We start from the raw sequence: 7,031 nt of genomic DNA on the forward strand, positions 1-7,031 counted from the left end.
TGGATTTAGGGTAAGGTTTCCTATGGGTAGGGCTCCCCACCATAGGGTTAGCATTCCATTCTGGATAAATGCTTAGTTGTTGGGCCAGAGAGTGGGCAAGTGTGTGAGGATGACTCTTTTGCCCAGTGGTTAGGACACCCAGGTGGGATACCCTGGGTCCTCCTGCTCCAAATCACTCTTTCATTATTTATGTCCTGTGGAACAGTTAGGTTCCTAGTGGGTTTTACAAAGCACATAAGCAGACTAGGTGCCTAATTCTCATAGAAGTTCAATACCTTTGAAAATCTGGGCCTAAGTCACTTTTGAAACCTCTTATGTCACTTCGGTGCTTCTGCAAATTGTACCCTAAATCTGTATTCCACAAGCAAGGTGAAATTGTATAGGCAGGTTATCTTAGTTTTCAGATGTAAGCTGCCTTTCTACTTGGCTGACAAAATGTGGAAAGCATAGGCCTAGTAGCTATTGTAGATCAGAGAAGGGGAAATGTATTTATATTTTTAACACTGCTCCCTCCAACTAAAAAGTCTGAATTACCAACACTGGCATGAGTACCAGTTGTTGGGAGCTACTGATGTAATAGGTTAACAGAGTGCTAGACCCAGAACATAATAGCAATAAAATAATGATCACCATGGCAAAAGAGCTATGTCCTGTCAACATGACTTTTGGAGACAGATGTTTGAGGCCTGTGGGGGGAGATAAAGTATTGTCTATAATGTATGGTGTAAAAGAAATGCAAATGACTATAGAACAAAAGCAGCGAGAGGATCTGATTATTTTGGTCGAAATAACTTATTGTGTATGGTTTGTACTGCATAACAATAATTAAGGTTGCATAGATTTGGGAGTAGTAGTGTAGTAATACAGAGAAATAGAATCATTTCTCTAATGGCCTTCTTGATACAGAAGAGGATTCTTAAAGCACAACATGACAGAGGGAGTTCATGAATAATATACTTTGCAGCAGGGGAGAAGGAGGAAAACAATTTATGGAATGAGGGTGACTAATTTTTTTTTCTAAAATTATATTGAATGCAAAATCTGGGATTATAAAACTGAAGTGTTGTGATGGCAATGCTGTAAATAGAGTGGGAACTCAGATGTGAAATGTAAGAGAGGAAATGAAAATTTAGGGCCAGATCTTCAGCTAGTGTAAATATCCATAGTGCCAGTGACTTCAATGTAACTATGCCAGTTTACACCAACTGAGGATCTGACCCATAACGTTTAGCTGTAAAGGACTACATTTTCAAACACTGCTATGTACAAGTGTAAGCAGGCGCCAATACAAAATGTGAGTGTGTAATTTCTGAGGCTTTGTTTGAAAATTAAATAAAAAATAACACAACTATAAACAATTATATTCTCTCTCTCTGATTCCACTGGTTTGTTAGACACCCAATTTGTGCGTGCAAATACCAGTTTGAATACACAAATGGGTGTACACACAATTTTTCATATACAATTTTGGAGACCAGTCAGAGGCTGTTTAAAAATTTACCTGTGAATAGGATATGGGAGAATATACTATATAATAGTGATTCCAAATGAGATCACCTCTCTAGGGGGAAACATGGCAGCTGTTATATTGCACTTCAAACACTACATAACAGGACAAATAGTGGAGAGGAATATCCTATCCAATTGAACCTACAGAAAGAATGTAGAGAGGCAGGATATAATTACCCTACACTGGAATTTTAATAGGTAACTAAGGGTACGTCTACAGTACGAAATTATTTCGAAATTATTCTATTCGAATTTTCGGAAGCGATTTTATATATTCGGTCTTGTGTGTCCCCACTAAAGCGCGTGAATTCGGCGGAGTGCGTCCACAGTACCGAGGCTAGCATTGAATGTCAGAGCGGTGCACTGTGGGTAGCTATCCCACAGTTCCCGCAGTCCCTGCCGCCCATTGGAATTCTGGATTAAGCTCCCAGCGCATGATGGGGCAAAAACATTCTCGCGGGTGTTTCTGGGTGTGTGTCGTCAGTTGCTCCTCCCTCCATGAAAGCTATGGCAGACAATCGTTTCACGCCTTTTTGGAGTGCAGACGCCATACTGCTTTCAGCAGACAGTGCAGTATGGTGCACTGCTTCTCTCCTGGTACTATGAATCCACCTCGCATTTCCTCTCATCTTTCTATGTAATCTCTATAAGTATCTACTCTTTCTCTTCCTCATCGACCGCTTCCTCTGCCAACTCTGCTCGGCCATCGTGAACCGAGCACCACAGCTTCCGCTGCCAACTCTGCTCTCCTGCTCTTGCCGCGCTACCAAGCTTCTCCATGTTGTCTGTCCTGGGCTCCCACCTCCGTGAAAGCTACAGAAGACAACCATTTCCCGCTTTTTCGGCTATCGTGAACCGAACAGCACCTCTTCCGCTGCCACTCTGCTGTCCTATGTTTCGCGCCCTTTTTCCAGGATTACCCGTGCAGGCGCCATAGCGCGGCAAGCATGGAGCCCACTCAGATCTCTGCTGCAGTTTTGACCATTGTAAATATCTCGCACATAATCCAGCACAGTACCTGCACAACTGGGCGAGGAAGCGACAACAGCGCGATTACTATACTGATACTATACTATACTGATGAGGACATGGACACAGACTTTCCTAGAAGCACGGCATGTGGCGATTGGGAGATCATGATGGCGTTGGGCCAGGTTCATATCGTGGAACGCTGATTCTGGGCCCGGGAAACAAGCACAGACTGGTGGGACCGCATAGTGTTGCAGGTCTGGGATGATTCCCAGTGGCTGTGAAACTTTCGTATGCGTAGGGCCACTTTCATGGAACTTTGTGACTTGCTGTCCCCTGCCCTGAAGCACAAAGACACCAAAATGAGAGCAGCCCTCACAGTTGAGAAGCGAGTGCCCATAGCCCTGTGGAAGCTTGCAACGCCCGACAGCTACCGGTCAGTCGCGAATCAGTTTGGAGTGGGCAAATCTACTGTGGGGGCTGCTGTGCTGCAAGTAGCCAACGCAATCATTGACCAGCTGCTATCAAGGGTAGTGACTTTGGGAAATGTGCAGACCACTGTGGATGGCTTTAATGCGCTGGGGCTCCCTAACTGCGGCGGGGCAATAGACGGAACGCATATCCCTATCTTGGCCCCGGAAAACCAGGGCAGCCAGTACGTAAACTGCAAGGGGTACTTTTCAATGGTGCTGCAGGCACTGGTGGATCACAAGGGACGTTTCACTGACAACAACGTGGGATGGCCGGGAAAGGTGCATGACGCTTGCATCTTCAGGAACTCTGGTCTGTTTGAACAGCTGCAGGAAGGGACTTACTTCCCAGACCAGAAAATTACTGTTGGGGATGTTGAAATGCCTATAGTTATCCTCGGGGACGCAGCCTACCCCTTAATGCCATGGCTTATGAAGCCGTACACAGGCACCCTGGACAGTAGTAAGGAGCAGTTCAACTATAGGCTGAGCAAGTGCAGAATGGTGGTAGAATGTGCTTTTGAACATTTGAAAGCACGCTGGCGCAGTTAACTGACTCGGTTAGATCTCAGCACAACCAATATTCCAATTGTAATTGCTGCTTGTTGTGTGCTCCACAATATCTGTGAGAGTAAGGGGGAGATGTTTATGGCGGGTTGGGAGGTTGAGGCAACTCGCCTGGTGGCCAATTTCACACAGCCAGACAACAGGATAATTAGAAGAGCGCAGCAGGGTACGGTGTGACAGTTGTGTTTGTTTCTCTTGAAGTTACCCACCCCCTATATATATATGAAAGGAAATAAAGTCACAATTGTTTAAAAAACGTTCTTTATTATTTTTTGCACAACACATTGAGAGAAATCAGAAGGTAGACCGGGGGGGGGGGGCATTGGGTTAGGGGGGTGGAGGAGAGGAGGGAAGGACAAGTCCAGAAACCAAATCAAAATTTTGGATATTCCATCTTTCTGCTGCTTGTGCAATCCTCTGGTGTTGAGTGTGTGGGTCCCCGTAGCCCCCCCCCCCCGTGTTCTTAGCCATCTGGGTGAGGAGGCTATAGAACTTGGGGAGGAGGGAGGGCAGTTATACAGGGGCTGCAGCGGCAGTCTGTGGTCTTTCTGCCTTTCCCGCATTAGATCCACCATACAGCGGAGCATGTCAGTTTGCTCCCCCATGAGCTTGACCATAGCATCCTGCCTGCTCTTATCGCGCGCGTCCCTCCTCTCTTCGTGTTCATTTAACGCTTTACAGGACTCCGCAATTGTTTGCCTCCACACATTCAGCTGGGCCATATCAGTGCGGGAGGACTGCATGAGCTCGGCGAACATGTCGTCCCGAGTTCGTTTTTTCTGTCTTCTAATCTGGACCAGCCTCTGGGACGGAGTAGATAGGGGCCGCATTGAAACATTTGCACCTGCGGGATGAGAAAAAGGGAGGGTAGTATTTTAAAAAATACATTTTAGAGAACAAAGGGGACACTCTTTCTCAGTGAAACAGGCAATTCATAGTACACAGCACATTTTCTTTCTGTACAAGGTCGCATTTTGCCTCTTATACTGAAGTGCCTGCCACTTTGGTGTGAGTAAGCCATCACACGTGGCTGGGCAACAGAATTCAGCTTGCAGGCAGCCATGGTAAGCCCTAAAGGCACGCAGCGTTCTGCTTCTTCCGCATTCACTTCAATGCTTTCAAACTGCCGGACCCCCTTTCCCATAGCAAGCAATGCCTGGTGGGTTTACCATATAAAAGGAGGGCCTGCGGGCTCTCTGGGATGATCGCTTCACACAACACACACACACACACCCCCTCCCGCACCCACCGCATGGCTCCGATGAGGCTCTGAGCAGGAATGAGTCCTTTAAACTAAACGCAAACAGCCCAGCACGGCTGGGTTTCCCCCCACCGCGTGGCTCCGATCAGGCTCTCACTCACCAGAAGTGCCTTCTCCAGGGTCATGGTCCGGGAGCCTGCCTTGGGAGTGGGGGGAGGCTATTGGCTCCAGCATTAAGAATAGTTCCTGGCTAGGGGGGAAAACGGATTCCCCACTTGCCGCCTGTGCACTGTCCTCCTCCTCCTCCTCTTCGTCCTCCAATAACTCATCCTCCTCGCTCCCTGCAACTCCCCCCTTGCAGGTGTCCCCGGACAGTGGTGGGGTAATGGTGGCGTCACCCACCATAATTGCATGCAGCTCACGGTAGAAGCAGCATGTATGGGGTTGTGACCCAGAGCGCCCGTTCACCTCCCTGGCTTTTAGGTACACTTGCCTGAGCTCCTTCATTTTTGTACCACACTGTTCTGTGTCCCTGGAGTAGCCTCTTTCCGTCATGGCCCTGGAGACTTTAGCATACGTATTTGCATTTCTTTTTTTGGAATGTAGTTCTGCCATAACAGATTCATCTCCCCAACATGCGATGAGATCCAGTACCTCCCGTTCGGACCATGCTGGAGCTCATCTGCGAATCCGGGACTGCGTGGTCTCTTGTGATGGTGGACTCTGCATGGTCACCTGTGGTGATGGTGACCAAACAGGAAATAAAATTCAAAAGTTCCCAGGGTTTTACTGCCTACCTGGCTAGTGCATCGGAGTTGAGAGCGTTGTCCAGAGCAGTCACAAGGGAGCATTTTGGGATAGCTACCGGAGGCCAATTACGTCCACAGTACCTGTAACCTGGAACTGCGATCTCGATTTTAGCGCTACTCCATTTGCTGAGGTGGAGTACAGAAATCGGATTAAAGAGCCCTTTAAATCGAAAAAACCAGTTTGGTCATGTGGATGGAATCAGTTTTATTTCGAATTAACTCGGCTAATTCCGAAATAACCGCGTACTGTAGACCAGGCCTAAGTAAATAACACAAATTTTACAAAAATGCCATGAAAACTTTTATAACCACAAATGACTAGGCTTGAAAAATGTTACCTTTAACAGTGAATGACGAGAGTGTGTTGAAATTTTTCTAGCCGAACAATTTTCCATCTGAAAATGCTGATTTGACAAAATCAAAACTTTTCACAGAAACGTATCAGTTTTGTTGCAATGCGAAATTATTTCAGCTTTGTTCTTTTGACAATGTTATATTATAAATTATACTATAACGCAGGAGTTCTCAAACTGGGGGTCGGGACCCCTCATGGAGTCGTGAGGTTATTACATGGGAGGTCGCTAGCTGTCAACCTCCACCCCAAACCCCGCTTTTCTCCAGCATTTATAATGGTGTTAAATATATTAAAAAGTGTGTTTAATTTATTAGGGGGGGTTGCACTCAGAGTCTTGCTCTGTGAAAGGGGTCGCCAGTAAAAAAGTTTGAGCTATAACATAATAGCTGAAACAAAAAAATTCAGTAAGGTTAAAACAAAATATTGATTTAATAAAAAATTCTAAGACTTTGACTCTGTCCCAGTTTGAGAGACATCCAAATTCTGAACGCTCAGAATATCTCATGGACCGGAAATTCTGTTTTTTGACCAGCTCTATGAATGACCCCCTAATAATATCCATGAGCATTTGTTCTGTACTGACTTGACTCAAGGAAAAATTACTACTGGTAAACTCAATCAGGAATACCACAAATGATGGAACATACAGGCACTGAATTGTAAAGGCTCCTTGATTGAACCTGATGCAGTGGGGACTTGGGAACAAATGACTGTTTTGTATGCAGTATATTTTAGGAAGGAGATGTGCCAGAAACAGCTTTTATCTCCAGCTCAATTCTGCCTATAAGGGGCTTAAGTCTGTGAGGTGCTGAGCGCCACATGCAAAGAGATGAGTGCCCTAAACTCTATGAAAATTCAATATTGGCCCCTAAGTATCTAATATTCATGATTAAAATTCAGATACCCAATTAATGAGTACAAGTATCTATGCAATCTTTGAGTCACAATTCTTCCATGGGTGGTGCAATTATGTACTGCCCCTTACCCAAAGCACTGAGCAAACACTCATTCTTAACCTAAGTAACAAATACTTTATTTTGTGAATTTGCAAAGTGTTCAAACACACAGACACACAAAAAAATAAAAAAAAGTCAAACTGACATTAATGTGTTAATGTATTTGTTACCTATCTAGTGAAAATGTAATTGCTG

Source organism: Emys orbicularis, chromosome 4, assembly GCF_028017835.1.
Source record: "Emys orbicularis isolate rEmyOrb1 chromosome 4, rEmyOrb1.hap1, whole genome shotgun sequence".
NCBI lineage: Eukaryota > Metazoa > Chordata > Testudines > Emydidae > Emys > Emys orbicularis.